Raw genomic sequence first — 18,420 nt, forward strand, 5'->3', positions numbered from 1 at the left:
AATCCAGCAAGGGCAAATGACAGCCTTACCTGATGGCTGGTATCTTTTATAGTACAGCTGTGACATATTTTATGCATCACAAAGAATGATCAAACATTTCTCTGGAACCTTTCTGTCATGGAATGTGGCCCCATGTCCAATGTATGCTTTTACTTTGGCCTAGAATGCACCTAAATACTAAATTAGATATTTGTTACCAATTGGTAATTATTTTGTAATCAGGATGCATTTAGGAACAGAGTAAAATCTTTATTTTGTGTTGCATTTAAAATTTATTGGGCTTTAGTATATGATAAGGATTGTTTGGAATATATTTAAGATAAACAGTTCACATATTTAGTAATAAAAATACCACAGTAGGCAATTAATTAATTTTAAATGGACCATATGCTTATATTTTGGAAAATAAAATGGAGTACAGCCTGGATGTCTGAGGATTTTGGAATGTAGTACTTCGTATTTTAAAGATTTTTACTTATAAAATTCTGTTGATATATTTGACACAAAACTTCTTAGCAATTTAACTATCCTAAGTACTTCACTATGTTAAGTATTTTTAAAGCAAGGTTCCAACATAGATTTAACATCTAATGCAATATATATTCTAGAGTAAGGATAGTGCTCTTTGCTGGTCACTGAGTTGGTTCCACACAGACTTCTAGGGTCATTTGAGAGATTTAAGGTATCCAGGAAGATGGATCGTAAAAGTGAGAGTTGCCTTGCCTCTGTGGAAGTGGGAAGCTGGGAGCATGCAATAAGGCTTCTTAGCAATCATGATTATTTACCAACTAGTTCAAAATCTGTATGGAAGGCAAGCCAGGACAACACATGGCTTTTTTGACAAGGGGAAGAAGTCTGTTCATATGAACTCTGTTTTAAAGTAAACATCTCTTACGGAATTTGGGTTTAGTCATAATTGGAAGGGGGCAGACATCAATATTTATAGCCATTAAGCATCAGTTATGAGGGGAATATATCACTGTTACAGTAATAGAGGAATTTGATCCAGGCAGAGCTGAGGAGGAGACCTCTCACTGTTTCGCCAAACAAAGCTTGTGGGTTTGCTTTCCCACTTTGAGATTTTCGGTTCCAGGACTCAAGTGCTTTTGACTTTGCATCTCATTGACATTCTTGGGGCACTACAAGAGATCTGCTAGGAGGACCTCTGTTGCTGGAAGAATAGAAAGAAATAGGAACTGGCTCAGCTCACAACTAGTCTGTTAGAAACCTAGATATTACTTTGGAAAGCACTATAATAAACAATAGAATAAGAACACTAAATAGAAAATATTACCAAACTCTGCTCTTATGGGCATCATTCTTCTAACAAGGAGAAATTAGATAAGATTCACATCTATTCAGGATAATCAAGAAGGGTTTTTTATCATTTAATGCCTTACACACTCTTCAACAGGTGACAAGTGTTCAACTTTTATATTTTTGTCTCATATATTACAGTGTCTATATACCTTTTTCTGCTGCTACAAAAGGTGAGGACTGAGTATCCTTTTCTTACAATACCTTATATACCTTGTGCAGCTAAGTAGCTGCCAGTCAGACAACATATTCATCTGCAAATTTCTATTTCTTTCTTCACTTTAGAGTGATTTTTCTGTTCATCCTTACATATCTTATTTTGGCCAACAACCTGTAGACAAAACTCTCTCTTTTTTTCTCAGCAGTAGCACTGGGAAAACAGTTTTTAAGTGGCATGAATCATGAGCCTCATTTTTCTTTGAAACACTTAAAGAAAAGAGAAGCTGCTTTGATTAGTGAGGTCTAGAAAATGGAAGCAGTATTAGAAGGGAAAAATAGAAATTGGACAAAAAAAGATAAAAAGAGGTAAAAAAAAGGTTTTTTCTGATTTTTTCTTTTCAGAATCTCCTTTTAAAATATTGCTCAATGATAATGCTTTTCCTATTGCAGTAATGAAGTGCACTATTTGCCAAAGTGACCAAAAAATCTGTTTATGGATAGAGGAAAAAAAAACAAAGAACTTTCTTGTGAAATTTCCTGAGTGGAAAGTTATAATTAAATTCTAAGATCCTTTTTTGTACGTCTCTCAATCTACCATATGAGAGCAGAAGAATTGAGAACTATTCCATCCTACTTAATAGAACCTTTGAAGTCCAATAAGAAAAAGCAGACAATATCCCAAGAAAGAAAAATGCTCTTCCTATACCATTGTCAAGGTTAGATTCAGACCACTGAGATTTCAACAGTAAGATTTTTATTGACTTCTATGAGTTTCCTTGCTTCTGTGTGGAAAAGGAGAGCAGACAATGCTAACAACACTTGAGGTACTTTTAGAATTCAGTGAAGGCAGCCTAATCTTAGAAGCACACTGTACAGCACAGTAACTTTGGGAAGAAGACCTTAGCTAAAGGGTGGACTAAAGTCATGTATTTAAAGAAATACAAACTATTCAAATCTTACCAAAGCCATAAGGTATTTTCAATTCAGACCGTTCTGTAACAAACTTTGATTTTTTTTTTTTTTAAATAGGGTTGGGGTCCTGGTTTGGATTTTACAGAATTATCAACTTAGTGTCCATTCTTACAATTAGCAAGGAAAAATTATTTGAAGAGAAGGTATGGAGAATTTCAGGTTTGAGATCTGTTTTCATTTATTTCTTAATTGTTGGTCTATACCTGCCAAACCTAATGTAGATTACACGATGCATGAGAAAGAAAATATCATGCTCAAGTAATTTTTAAAAACAGAACTAAATTTTTCTCCTCTCCTCTCCTCTCCTCTCCTCTCCTCTCCTCTCCTCTCCTCTCCTCTCCTCTCCTCTCCTCTCCTCTCCTCTCCTCTCCTCTCCTCTCCTCTCCTCTCCTCTCCTCTCCTCTCCTCTCCTCTCCTCTCCTCTCCTCTCCTCTCCTCTCCTCTCCTCTCCTCTCCTCTCCTCTCCCTCATATTTACTTGTTTTTCAAGTGACAATAGCCCTGAAAGCATTTCTTGTGCATCACAATTCTGACTTTGCCATATATTTATTTATGATCTTTATCAACAACAGATGAGCAATTGTACATAAATTGGATGGTGATCATGTGGCATGGGTAATTATCCACTAGAGATTGGGAAGGGAATATCAGACAACTTCTCATCTAAAACAGAATTAGAAAGCAGGTTTATAGTAGTATAACAAGACAAAGTTGTAAATGTACTTTGGTTAAAATATATACCTGCAGTACTATCTTAATTAATAGAGAATCCTAGGGTTCAGTTAATTTAACAATCAAATACATAGAGACTTTTTTACATAGAAAATATATACTAATATTTCTATATTTCATTAATATAGGATCCATTTTTCAGCTGGAAAATCTCTCACAGAAGCTGAGCAATCAGCCTCTCTGGATATGGTATAGTAATGTACTAGCTTGTGTGTATGAGGTCTTATTATAGAGATGTCAGTTTTAGTTTGAAACATAAACATATTTTTATTTATACATTAGTGCTTATAGTGATCAATGACCATCTGTGCAGTATATTAGAATTTGGTTTTGATCAGTAGAAAGCAATTATTCATAAAACTCAAAACAGAAGGCAAAGTTGTGAAAGAAAGGAGAAGAATTATGTCCTTCTTACAGGGAAGGTAATTTTAATATAGACGAGATTGGCCCAAGTCCTGCAGTTTGGATTGATAGATTATCTAGCAGAACTATCATTTCAATAATCTCAATGACAGTGTAGCAGTGGATACTTGGTACAATATTATAAATTAAATTTACTGCAAATGTCACTGAAGAGAATATGGAAAGAGATCTGTCATTTGTATTTGTAGAAGTTAAGATAGGGAAAAATTTAGGATTCTTTGACAAAGCATAACAAAAATTATCTATATGATATAGTTATGCTACCAGTTGTCTAAAAGATTTCTTTCATCACTACTTTGCTCATTAGGATACTTGAATTATCCTAATAATTATTTGATCAGAGAGGGATGATATTCTTTCAAATACAGATATATTCTTAATTAAATTTCTGGATTTAAGAATATCCAGTGTCCATGTTTCAGAAACACTTTTTTTCAGAAAGTATTAACTTCCTCTGTCTAATTACAGTCTACTTATGCAATTGTAAGATAACTATGAATTGGAAAATAAATATTCACCTCCATCAGCGTTGTATATTGGCCTGACAGCAATTTTTGCAATGTAGATACCAGGTTGGTGGTATAAAAGTTCCAGAAAACAGGGGACTAAGAAACAATAATAAAAGTATTCGTTCAGTTTCCAGTTTTTGTAGCCTCATTTTATCCCTTTCTTTGCCATCAAAAGGTCATAAATAATGTAATCTAAAAGCTTTAAGTAACATTGCAAAAGACTTGAATTTGCAGGCACCTGAAAATTATTTGCAACACACTGGAGAAAATTCTCTTTGAAGTTAGAATTTATAAGTTGAGATGAACTTTCTTCCCTAAGGGAATTTGTTGAGAATTATCTTTGGAAGCAGAAATCTGCCATTAGTATAAAGTACAATTAATGCAAAAAAGTTTACTTGTTGCATTTTGTAGTGTTGTTGGTTTGGAGTCTTTTTTAAGGCATGCTGAAATCAGATATATGGACATAAAAATAAACTATATTGCAATTTAACCCTCATTATGTCATATCTTTATCTGAAAAAAATATATCTACATATTTTTAGATTAATCAGCCAGCTGGAAATTATAAGAGATCCAATTAATATTAATTATGCTAGTTTTAACTTATAATTGAAATGAAAAATGGAATTGTTCTAACCAATGTCCAATGCAAAATGTATTCCTACAGAGAGGATATCAGGTGGGTCCCCAGAGACCTCAATTCTATTTTAAGCCTGCTACTGGCTTACTTTGAGACTCTTGGCAAATCACTTTACATCATTTTGCATAATTTTCTCCACTTAAATAATGACAAAATTCATAAGGTACTTTGGAAACATGTACTTTCATAAAGCATAGATGAGTACTGTTGAATGCATGGTCATTATTTGTAATATGAATAATTTATAAAATTATGAAAAAATATTCAACATCTAGGTTACTATGAGATTGTTGGTACTGATCCGCTTAATTTCTAATTTGTTTGTACCTTCATAATAAACACTTGCATGGTGGAACATATACCCTCCCCTGACTCTTAAGACAAAGAAAATAAGAAAAAAATTGCACAGAACTGTATTCTTCCTTATTTCTGTCTTTTCATTCCCATTTTCCTCCTACTTCCTTCCAGTGTTGCCATCAGGTTAAGATCCTTTCCTGCTACTCAGCACTGGTGAGACACACATGGAATGCTGAGCCTAGTTCTGGGCTCCAGGAGAGACGTGGATATACTGAAGAGAGCCCCACAAAGGACCACAGAAATGATCCAGGCACTGGAGCATCTCTCAGAGGTAAGTCTGAGAGAGCTGAGACTGTTCAGTCTGGAAAAGAGGGTACTCAGGAGACATCTTATCAAATGTGTATAAATTTTGTGTTATAAATGTATATAAATTAGGTATTTATCTAAAGGTGTGATGATGGATAAGGGCAAAGAGGACAGAGCAAACACCAGAGCCAGTGGTCAAAAACTGAGACAGGAAGCTTTATTTGGAGATCAGAAAACATTGTTTTTCCATGAGGGTGACCAAGCACCAGCGCATTCACGTGTGTCACACTGGTTACTCAAGGAGCTTGTGGTGTCTATTCTTGATATTCAAAAATCATTTGGGTGTGTTCTTTGGTAGTGCGTTCTAGATGGTCTTGCTTGAGCAGGGATCTGGGACAAGATCACTCCTAGAGCTCCTTTCCAATATCAACCATTCTATGATTCTGCAATTTCAGACATTTAAGTAATTTGCCATTCAAACACTTCAACATCTACATTTTTTCCTGAGGTATTCCCTTTACACCAAAAGCACATTTCCCCAACTATTTTATATCCTAAAAATTTGATTACGCTTATATGACAGTGACACTTACAAAAGACATATTTTGTGTTGTCTGTAATTCATCAAGGAAAGCTGGATTGGAAGAATTTCTCTTAATTCCTGGATATGCCTGCACTTGCAATGTAAACTGAGTGTATTTAGTGCATGTATAGTAATTAAGCTGCTGTGGAAAATATCATACCAATTATTTTAAATAATCCAAAAGGAATGTATAACATGAAATTATCTGCTTCTGCTGTAATAGAAGTAATAATTAAGGAAAAATACAATGGAACCAGCAAGATGCTACTGTCACATTGAGAAGATCAGATATTTTGATTGATTTTATCTATCTATCTATCTATCTATCTATCTATCTATCTATCTATCTTTCAATGTTCTAATGAATTCTATTTCTCTTTTTCTCTTACAGTTATCGCTTTCTGGTGGACAAGAAGTTGGTAGGACTATCCTTGTCACCAATGGGTGCATAATCTAGTTCCATTAGTCTAGAAAATTGAAGCTAACATGTCAAAAGTGGAGAAAAAAAATCTGTCACGACCATAAGGATGTATAGGATGATAATTCAAGACAGCTTGCAATGATTGCCATCTTTGAGCCAAAGCTCATATTTACCACCGAGAAGATATAGATTATTACTTCTACACTTGAGATTCTTTACCTTCACATTTCTTTGGAGCTGTTCCTTAATTCTAATACTTTTACAAATAAATTTGACAATTATTTTAATTTCCAACACAGTATTTATATAATTACAGTAATAATCAGACTTGCTTTCCTTTGGGGAATCTACCATTCGAGGAGAACACTAAAAAGTAAAAAATTCTGAATGCTTTAGGATGAACACATTTTTTGAAGCACCCCTCATTTTAAGACTATTGAGTTCATATGACTGAACAATTATGTCGTACCCTAGTCTGCCTATATAGCCAAAGCAAGATTCAAACACATAGAAAAAAAAATCTTTGGCACTTTAGCCTGTACAAAGCAGAACTCAAGAGACTAATACCATATAAGGAGTTTTTTTGAAACTCTTGTTTATATGACTGTTTGCAATTGTTGACTTCTTTTTCTTAGTTATTAGAGCAAAAATATGTTATGTTGATTATAGCAAGACTTTGCTTTATATAAGTTGTTGGGGCATTTTTTGACACATTTCAGTATGGTCCATCAAAGCATGAAATGACCATGATTTATTGCAGACAGCAATTTCCAGCTGAGACAAAGTTATTGGAACTCCTACTGGCACAGCTGGAGGGAGGGAATTTTCTTGGAGGACGTTGTGGAGTAAATAAGTACAGACTCTAAGTGTCCTACTTTGAGTTACAACCACAGTAATATATAGAACGTATGTGCATACTAAATCTAATCACCAGTAGAGATATGGCTAATGAGTTACATTTCCTGTGATATTCAACCTCCATATGGCAGGTACAATATTTATCACTCCATATGCTTGATACCACGGACAAGAGTACATTCTGTAAACATGATTATGACACCTTCTCATTGATTCAAGAAGTGGCATTCAAACAGAAACTGTTTCAAGCTTCTGCCAAGATGGAATAGCTGAGAGGAAGTCAGTAAAGTATTACCAGAAGTTTCCCCAGCAGGAATGTTTTTCTCCAAGGAGATCTCAGTATTAAAATAAAGAACAACTCATCATGGCTAAAATACCTCACATGATTTCACAATGGTGAATATTATCATTTTTACTTGAAGATTTTATTGTCAGATTAATGTTTCTCTATTACACCTGCAATCCTCAGTAGATGTCCATAAACTGTAACAAAAGGATTGCTATCTAACCCATATGGAGGTATTTATGTGCAGGCATCATCTGGAACTGAATCAAACTTTTCATGGGGATTCCATGGCCTACACACAAGCTCCTGGTGCCATTAGCAAGCCCAAAAGTCCCCAAGTCATCTGCATGTATCTGTTACATGACACACAGGATCTGCACAAGGCTATACCCTTCTTCAACAGATTTTTGACTTGCCTGATCAAGCAAGCAAATTTTTGTCCTTACTGTTTTATACAGCTGAGATAACTAGAGTTCTTGGATGTCACAAATATATGAAAATTACTCTGAACTACTGCCTTTATGTTCTCTTCCCTAACTGCACAATAATCTGGTCTCCTATATTTTTTTCCAAAATTCTAGTAGTGACATATAGTTTAACATGTAACTTATTATCTAAATGCTGACATAATGTCAGTTTTGTAAACATTATTCAGATCACACCTAAATATATGCAAAAATATTATTCTGTGTAGATTATCTATAAATAAAAATTTTTTACTGGATTAAAAAAAAAAGTATTGAAAGGACCATTAATTCTCCTATAAATTTTGGAAAACACAAGTTTGGGTTTTTTTTCATTTACAAAAAAGACTAAGATCTTAGTCTTCAGAGATCATTATGAAACTGCAAGAAAGCAATCAAGAAAAACAATATAATTTAAGGAAATATTGAAAATATAAATCAGTTTTTTAAAAATAAACTAGATTATTTTCAGTAGAAGTAATGATAAAAACAAGAATTCACACATAAAAATTAGTTATCACTATTATGCCAATTAGAAAGGGCAATAATTATTATCAAAGAAAATGAGAGTTTAGAAAAATACATAGTTATCAGAAAAAGGGGTTTTTCAAACCAAACAAAATTAAAATTAAAATCACTACTGGTTTTAAAAATATGTCATATACAAAATAACATTTTCTTACATTACTTATCCAAATCTCCTCTCAAAGTTCTAATATGAAAGTCTTGAGTAAGGACTTAAAAAAATATATATATCTCTATTTTTAATTCCTTAAATATACAGAGAAGGAGAATTCAATTCTTGCTACCAAAAAATCTAACCATTTCCAATACACAAGTTCTTCCCCCTTGTAAATGTTTGAATTATGCCTAAAGGAGCTTGTTGCAATTATGCATATATAAAAAGTCCTCTAAGTATCAGCATTCAGTGCACATAAATTGTCCTCCATTTTTACCTTTAAGTAAAAATTTGGGAATAGAAGTGTTCTAATTGTTAATTTGTGATATTCTTTATTCTGCATATCCTAGGTGTTTATCACAGGAAATAGCTCTGGAAGTAAGTTACCATTTTTCATGGAAGAAACTCTTGATCATGACAAAGTTTACAATAAGGCTTTCTCTCTTCTTTGGAGGGTGAGACAGTTGGGGATTTTTGTTGTTCAGAAGAAAACAAACCAAACCAAAGCAAAACCTGGTAAGCTAGACAGAAACATGACTTTAAAAACTAATTAACCTGGATTTCTGAAGAGGTTTTTCTGAGTATTGCCGTTAGGTTTTAGGTGTATTAACAGGCATTACGCACACATATAGCAAGGACTTGAGACTTGTTCCATGTGGTCTCAATCCCAGCTGCTACTGCAAATAGGCTTTAATTGCTACAGAAAATAGAGTACTGGGTAGTGTCAGGCTGGAGGGGTACTTCAGAAACAGACACGGAAAAATGGGTTTGAATTTCAGTGTTGCCTTTGGTAAATTAAGATGTTGCTATTCACATTCAGCCTTCTGAAAACCAGCTGTAGAATCAGGTAGTTTCACTCAGCAGGCAATGCACAAGAGGGTCTTCACAGTCCACCTCAAGATTTCTATGTCTCCTCCATCGGAGAGAGAATGAAGACAAGTAACTAGATACAAAATTCTTAGCTAGTGAAAGTGAGCTGATTTAAAGGCTGCCGATAAATAATCAGAAATCAAAGAGTGATATTTAAGCTGAAAAAATGATTAAAAATTAATGAAGAAAGGTAAGATAAAATGGAAGTAAAATAATAAGGTATTAAGGAAAATTGAAAAAAAAGTAGAGCATGAAGTAAGGTATAAAATATGGCAGAATAGAGGCTAAACTGGAAAAAAAAAATCATTCTATAGTTTTTAATGGGAAAGAATCATAGAATGTTAATCTAAAACCCCAGAGGTGTTTGGAAAACCTTGAGAAACTATAAATCAAAGTTTGAAGGGAAGATGGAAAACAAGTAAAAGTATAAAGGTACGTTTGTTTTTTCATGTTCATGTTGAAATTTCATATTTTTTATTTTTCAATCAGATTTTGTACATGAGATTTGACTTTAATTTTTTTTAAAAGGTATGAAAAGTACAGGAATTGTAAATTTTTTGCGTGCTCTGATGGCAACCATTATGCATATAAGCTAGTGCAAAAAAAACAACAAAAAATGAAAACAACAGCAACAACAAAGCCCAACAACAAAAAACCTAATTATGAGAATGACATAAGTAGACAATAATGAAGGGAATGCTCCAACACTTCAGTATACCTTTTAAGACCATTTAATTGGTTCCAATGATAATACAATAGTTTTAGTGCAATGACCAAATTTCTTATTACGTGCTGCATTAACTAGACATATGGAGTAAGTTAAGAATGAAGTGGTAAATTTGCTTTTGTTGGTTTAATCCAGACCTTTAACTTCACTGTTTTGCATTTAATAAAATACATTATCAAATAGAAGCGTGACATCTCCTTATGAAAAATGTTTTATCTACATAAAGGCAAATTAAAGAGCAGGTGGTGGATTTAGAAGAACCTACGTCAACTGTCATTTCATACCATGGAAAGAAATAGTCTCATTGTTGGTTAAAGAATATCACATAGAGTCAAATGCAAAGCTAAGTGAATCATTCCTCCTAGAATTCATAATTACTTATCCAGCAAAGGATTTCATTACAGTGCATCTGGGGAGGGATGAAGCCCTATGATAGGTAAAAAAAGACCACATTTTAAATCTGATTATATGTGAATATTTGAGAATTATATGTAATTTCGAAAGTGTATTCTTACTAGAAAATTTGTGCAACAGCTTCAATATTTTATCCCATTGATGAAGGTAAGAAGGTAAACTCATGACTGCTAAACAAAATCTCCTGGCACAATTTCAAGTATACCATACAAATACACCTGAAATTCTGCAAGCTGGATGCTTCACAATAGTTATCTCTCAAGCTGCACTGTCTCCAAGGAAATGGTAATATTTTTTTCTCCAACCCAGCTATCTGAATTATAATCAGTATAGAAGTTCTAAGGGTTTGCAGTTTGAACAGTACCGGAGTCTGACAACACATTATAAAATAAAACTTTGTTGAGGCAGTAGAAAAGACAAGCAACAACATGCCCATAAGGCAACTTTCATAATCCCTGATAGCAAACAGGATCATAACTGATAGCTTGTCTTTGGCAGAGTGTCAGGGACACTTGGAGTCCAAGTCATCTGGCCACAACAGCCAACCATGCAAATATCCTTTGAATCTGAATAGAGCTGGAGCACGCCTTGGTTCCACCACCCCTTGGCTCCACCAGTGGGAGTGAGATTTGGGAGAACTGTACATGACGTGAATAACATGGGTGACATCCTGCCCACAGTGCCTACCTTGGTCGAGGGTATGGTGTCTTCAAGAGGCAGGCCATCAGAGTCTTAAAAAGAAGGGTATATTTAGTAATGATAATACATAGATCAATTTGTATTCAAGATGAGCTTTAAATTAACAATCCTTACTCCAAGATATGTCAAAATGCAGAATAACAATTAAAGCCACACAACTCTTTAATGTATACTTCTGAAGTAGCCATATAACCTAAACCCCAGATTTTTAAAGTATCTCATGACCTCTAGGTACAAAATACACACCTAATAGGATTTTCAAAAACACCCAAGTGTCTAGCTCTCATTGATTGAATTGAAGGTGAAAGACAGGAATTAAATGCTGAAACAGTGATGACAGAATTCCTTTCAGACTGTCTTATATAATTGTCATATTGTGGAGAACAGGGAACTAGCTCATACTTTAAAGAATGAATGTTTTAGTTAATTTTATTACGTTACTTAATGTAACGTTGTTTAGCTACCACAGTGGTAAGTATCTCAGAAAATCCTGCTTCAGGGAGCTTCACCATTTTTTCCTTTTGAACAAACATCCAGAGTAGCACAAACCTCCTTGTACATGTCGTTTCAGTAATATGTTTTCGCTACCTTCCAAGTTTCCCTTCATATTTTCTGTCACTTGCAGTTATAGTGCTAATACAGACTAATGTTTTACCTCTGTGTCACTGATTTGTATTTAGGAGGGTATCCTCACCTTGTGTCTCTGTGAAGCACATGAATCAAGAGAGAACAAGCATTGTATTTTACAGATGGAGTTGTCTGCCCCCATTAACAATGTACAGGAGAGTATTTGAACTACAGACCCTAGGGCACAGCATAACCCATGTCTCATTTCAAGTCAAGCCAAGGGGACCATATCACAGGGGAGCAGCTGGGAGTGCTCCTTAGAGCATCAAGGAGCATGATGTTAGAAAAAGCAGGATGAAAAAATTATCAAGGCATTTTGGAAAGAAGTCTGTACATTTCTGTATTTTTGCTTAAAAATGATAAGAGAATGGCTCTCATGAACAATGAGGTTTCTTGCTTCAGTGGCTTTCCTTGTCAATTTTCCTCTACTGTGAAGGCAGAGACATTCTTCTAGAAGAAGTAGCCGAGGAAGGTGTGTGACTCAGAAACATTCTCCATTGCTCAGTTATTTTTTCCTACTCAATCTGAGCACAGGTCAGCCACTTTGCAATGAAGATAAAAATGACACACTGGAAAACTAAAAGTAGGACTAACTTGAAGGATTTATTTCTGTGATTTGAAGGAAAGTACGAACATCCATTTGGACATTAATTTATGCATTTTAAGCAGGTAATGTAGCTACCTTTTTCTATTATACAATTTCTAGCCAAAGTGCATACAAACACTACCCACCTACAAAAAAACCCCAAACCTCAAAGAAAATACCCTCCACCTGTACATCTAATATTCAGCAATTCTTTGGATTACTGCAATATTATCTAGCTATGGGAAAAGGAAGTAACTTGAATATCTACAGAACCATGCTAATCTATCAGAACATCCATTCCAGTTTCTCTTTGCCATGCTTATTACTTTTTTGAACTCTGCTGGGTTGGCATTCTTAAGGCTAAGGTATTTTTCTCATCTTAAAACCGCATAATCAGGAATAGCAAGGAATAATTAATACTGGACAAATATTATTTTGTTGCTGTTGCTGTTGTTGTGTTAGTTCAGAGGGGGTTTTGCTAACCTTATGAATGGTGTAAGAGTGCTGTGCCACAGAAATATTTCATTTATGAGGTCAATTAGAAGTTAGTCTAAGAAGAAGTTTCTTCAGCTCTCACGAACCCTGTAAGTTGCTAAGGGATGCTGCTCTGAAGGTTGCTCAGAAGTCAAATCCCATTGCCTCAGCAGCTTCCCTCTCAACAATCATAGTGAATTGCAAGAGAGCAACTCCCTTTTTTGCCAGATAAATCGGCAGCTTTGCCAGATGGTATTTGATCAGCCAACTCAAAGCCATAAACTTTAAATTTTCAGAAGCCACAAGTCCTCAAATACTGAGCTCTTAAGCTTTTATTTTCTCTTCTCCCCTTTCCTCCTGACAAAAGGAGCTGTAAATGACAAATCCTCACTCTTCCTGAAGATCCCCACTCAGTCAGGTCTTCTCTATTCACATTCTCTTATGCAGGTTTTTTCTGAGGATTTTAATTAAGAAACAGGGTTGTAAGGACCCAATCCTCCAAAACCCCATAAACTATAATTTTTACAAGTGATAATAGGTTCACCTATTTTATTTGTCGTCTTAGGAAATTTCTTTGCAAGATATTGATTCCTGTCTCCTTTCTCCAGCACAGAAGAGGGTAAACCAAGATAAGTAAGCAGGAACAGGGTAAAGTTGTTTCTCTTAACAACAGGAATCTCAGAACATACCTGCTCTCCAAATTCAAAAGTTCTCATTTCTTATTGCAGAAGGTGTATTTGGCTGTTGATCAAAGAGTGAATTTAATAAATGTAATAGTGATATCACAAATTGTTTGAAATGTTTTACATTATTTAGCCAGAAAAAAAATCAAGTCATGAGGCTCTAACAGTCTTTCAAAAACTGAGTGAAGAGGTCAAAGAAGTCTTGATGTGGTGGCATTACTGTTAATATCGGCTCTAGACTTCCTATATTCTTTCAAATGCTTTACTGAAAGAAAGACTTCTCACAATAGAAAGATATTTCTAGATTTGTCCTCTATCTCCCTTTTTTCATGCCAAATTTGTGCAAATGAGAGCAGGACAATCTCAGAAAAGTAGCAGCAATTTCCCTTTCATAGCGTTATGCCTGCATGGCCAATCAAATGTGTCCAGAGACAACTGAACCTTGAACTGGACTGCTCACTCGGGTCACTAAAGCCATTCCTTTAATTGCTCTCAAAGGTGTCTTATTCCAGTTGTACTTCTTGGTAAATTACTTGGTCTTTCTTGTGATTTTATGTCAGTTTGAGGGATCTGTTTTGACACAAAGTGTAATGTATTTGTCTAGCTTAAACCCACCCTTAAGACATTTCAACTGTGAAAATGTTGAACTCCTCAGGGTTCTGGTCATTCTTGAAATTCAAATAGAAAACTATGCCAACTTCAAAACTTATGTCCAGTGAAATTTAGTCGTTCTGATTTATGAGAATTATTTTCCTGTTTCTACTTTAACAAGTCATACTGTCTAGTGAAATGGTAAAACCGACCTGTTGCAGAAAAGGAGTTGTCCACCCTTTTCCCCTGAATTCTCCATATCCCTTTCAAAGAGTTTACTTTTGATGCATGGGACTAAATCAGGTTTTGAACATTTTAATCATTAAAATCTCACACTGAGTCCATCTCCCTCCACAAAAATGGTAGTAGTGGTCATAATAATAATAGCAATAATAATAACATGAATCCCACAAAAACCCCACAAAACAACCCCAGTTAAAATTAGAAAAAGCAATTAATGTTAAACTGTAAAAATCTGAAAACTTACTGTGGTCAAGCAGTCGAGAAAGAAACTCTATTTTCCTGAAGGAAAGTATATCTTTAGCTTTTCAAATGACATGATCCTTTTTGACAGGTCACTTTGTGGTCAATATTACTTAAGAAATCATGAGATCACTCCAACAGCTCATTATACTCTGGTAACATGGCAATCCCCATGAGTTCCTGCATGCAATAAAATTCTGGATGGTGAGTCTGTTAGATTTACTATACACACTAATCCAGACCACCTCTTCAGATTTCCAAGAAGCAGAGCACTGTTTTTGTCATCACCATCAGCCTAACCAAAGCAGGACACTTCTATGTTTCCCCTCCATACTAAGGTAGCGGCTCAGCTCTTTATATTTTCTATTCATGTGATCTGCAGATTCGGATAATTTTGAACTAGGTAGTCAATTTATTTATCAATTTTTAGTGGAACAAATATACCTAATTAATTCAAAGCTCTCAGATCATCTGCAAACTAATGGATGAAAAACATTAATTAACCTAACTTTTCTGCAGCAGTACTGGAAGTGTTTGAAATCTGCCAGACTGCACCAGAATTTTATGATGAGGAGAATAGCCAAATGTACACGATTCAAAGTCTGCATTGAAGCAACCAGGTCTTTCAAGATCATCTAGAAAAATAAATGCTCTGAAGGAAAATAATTATGTGAATTATGTGAAATGAAAAAGAATCCCTACAAACTACCTGGAAGACCTGAAAATTAATTTCTTGGATCTTTTTCATAACTTTTATCCAGACTAGATGGCTAACTGTTACCTTTACCTGTGTTTTATTTTTTAGGTCCATTTCAGCTTTAATGATCTCCTTTTAAGCCATTTGGTAGAAAATCTATTTTCTAAGAACCACCTGCTTCAATTGTTCTGTGGGATAAAGGTAAACATTTTTAAGGCTTCTTTTACTCCATTTTGTAATTTATGCCTTGCTCTGTTCTCACAATGGTCCTTACTGTTGTTTTGCTTAACCTCGTCCTTTTTCAAATCTTAAACTTCGCTCTATCCAAACATTGATTTTCACATTGCTCCTTCATTCCTTCCTCCATCACATCCCTTCCTCAGCCTGGCCTCAAGCATGTCTTTCCTGTCATCTGTTTTCAGATCACCACAATTTGGCTTCATTCCCTGAATCTACAGGGTTTTCCCTGAGTCAGAGCTGAGAACCTCTTCAGTTAATTAATGCACGATCCTATTGTACCTAAGTATGGTAGGGTAGTGCTATGCTTTTTTTTTCTTCATTAACTATATAAATTATGATTGCCAAGCCAAACTTCTGCTCTATAATTTTAGATCTGTCTGAAAAAACCCCAGCTCTATATGAAATAGAAGCCTGCAGTGTGTTTCATATTGGAAGTATCTGTGCCCAGATTGTCTAATTTAGAATCTTTGGTCTGTCTGCACAGCAGCTAGAGGATTTGGTGATTGCAACACAGTGATACACCTGAGTTATCTTTACACTAGGTACTGCAAATAACAATAGCAAAAGCATGGAGTTCAACACCTGAAGGTAAAAGTCCATGAGAAATCCCTTTATATTTACTTGAGGGACTGAGTCATGCTATCTCTTCTGGGCAATTAGAGCCCAAACTAGCTAGGTAGTAAGCAGCAAAGGTAGCTGCTTAAATTTTACTTCAGAGTCCCAAAGTGGGCATAGCCTAGGAAAGAATTATATGTTGTTATTAAATCAAACTTTCAAAAAATCCTAAGCTGGTTTATACCTGGAAAGACCAAGCACACTCTAAAAACAGCGCTTTTTTTGTTGTTTTTTTTCTAGCACTTTCAGCGCTTCATACCACAAATAAATCAGGAACAGTTTTGTTCTTCCACACACGGTAAAATTTGGATTCCCATTGCTTAAGTACTCATTAGCAAAGAAAATCAGAGAAATATGATAAAAAATATTATCTTTTACACTAATGAAAAGAGTTGAATTTTTTTTAGTAATGGTAGTATTTGGCATTTTATACCTATCACATTAAAAATATATATTATTCAAAGAGACTGAATATTTATTTGAAATTATAGGACAAAAACTGTAGTTTTATTGGCAGAGTAGTCTTTGTTTCCCTAGTCATGCATTGACACTGACAATCGTTGACTATGCTTAGTTTCTGTTAATTTAGGACTTGGCTCTATAATGCTGAACACTTCTGCCATTAAAGTGATGAAAACAAAGGGACAGAAATTTACAAAATCATTCAGATGTCAATGATTAATAAACATTTCCAGTAAAATTTATAATAACTGTAAACTTCATATATTATACAGAATCATAGACTCATAGAATCATAGAATAGTTAGAGGTCCCTTCCAAACCAAACTTCTCCATGGGCAGCAACATCTTCAACTAGATCAGATTGCTCAGAACCCCATCCAATCTGATTTGACCATTTCCAGGAATGGGGCATCTCTCATTTCTCCAGGTAACCTGTTCCAGTGTTTCAGCAACCTCATTGTAAAAAGTCTCTTTCTTGTACTAATTTTGAACAGTGTCAAGAGATGATGTGTACAAAGGGGTTTTTTGCACTCTTCATTTCACCAATTTCCCAAAGGCTTGTCATGGGAACTATTCTTCATGTACTTCATCTGTATCCATAAATGAAGCAAGTCATATCTGTGCAAATATTACACATACATGAGTTGCTTCATAAATGTATGTTCACATATTACCACATTTAATAACCAAAGGTCTTCAAATATACGGAAAGAACATTATTCCAACCCTTTTGAACAAAATAAGCATTTCTCAAGCCATGTTCTTGTTCTTGAAACTGTTGTTAGCTAAGGAATTTTATGCACTTGAGCAATTCAAAATTTTATTGAGATTGATCTTCTGTTATTATAGAAAAACTTTCAAGAATATCTTCCAATCACAGATCTTGAACCCGACTTTGCATCTCTACCAAGCTCCTGAGAGTATTGAACTCTCAGGATTAATGGTAGTGAATCAAAGCTTAAGATATCTCATATTTTAACATCAGATAAACCACAGTATACAAAGAAAAGGATATGGAACACCAACAGTGTCCTCACAAACCAACAACAAAAGGCATCATCTCCAATAAGAGACACTTGCAGGGAATATTCTCAGCTACTATTATTTAGGCAAGTTTCTGATTAAACAGGCAAAAGAAATGCAATAGTAGAAAGGTTGTCTGTATTTATCCCCCCTAGGCACCTTGTCTTAACCTCAAAATTTTTCATATTGACTGAATGTGGAACACATGGATAAAATATTTAATCTCTGAAAAAATATTAATATGAAATTAATATTTCCATAATGACAGAGAACAGAGAAGCCACCCAAACTTCATTCCTTGAAGAAACAATGAGCACAGTTCTAGATAGCTAGGGGTTGGCTGCACACCAAAGGAGCATAATAGATGCCTTTGCAACAGTGACATACTGGTAAGAAATATTTAATAAGGCAATATTTTTAGCACATGATTTCTTGGCTGCATTCATCTGTAATGGTGGTGACCAGCTGTCTTGGGTGCTTTGGTGTTGAGCCTGCAATCAAATTTTATAAATAAGGATGATAGCAGGCACTGATTAGAAAAAAAGAAAAAAAAAGGAGCATGAACAGAGTTTCTCTAGCATCAT

At 34.8% G+C, this 18,420-nt stretch overlaps 1 long non-coding RNA gene across 1 annotated transcript in view; it reads left to right on the plus strand.

Moving 5' to 3' along the window:
* LOC148225511 (uncharacterized) overlaps nucleotides 1-18,420 on the plus strand; it is a 53,077-nt gene that overhangs the window by 2,518 nt on the left and 32,139 nt on the right. The window contains exons 2-7 of the long non-coding RNA XR_015807802.1: nucleotides 2,506-2,591; nucleotides 3,308-3,368; nucleotides 5,220-5,379; nucleotides 6,329-7,612; nucleotides 8,996-9,161; nucleotides 15,605-15,697. This is a non-coding gene — a long non-coding RNA (uncharacterized LOC148225511). The remainder of the gene's footprint in view (nucleotides 1-2,505; nucleotides 2,592-3,307; nucleotides 3,369-5,219; nucleotides 5,380-6,328; nucleotides 7,613-8,995; nucleotides 9,162-15,604; nucleotides 15,698-18,420) is intronic.

This window comes from Sturnus vulgaris, chromosome 1 (assembly GCF_052056855.1).
Source record: "Sturnus vulgaris isolate bStuVul1 chromosome 1, bStuVul1.hap1, whole genome shotgun sequence".
NCBI classification, from domain to species: domain Eukaryota; kingdom Metazoa; phylum Chordata; class Aves; order Passeriformes; family Sturnidae; genus Sturnus; species Sturnus vulgaris.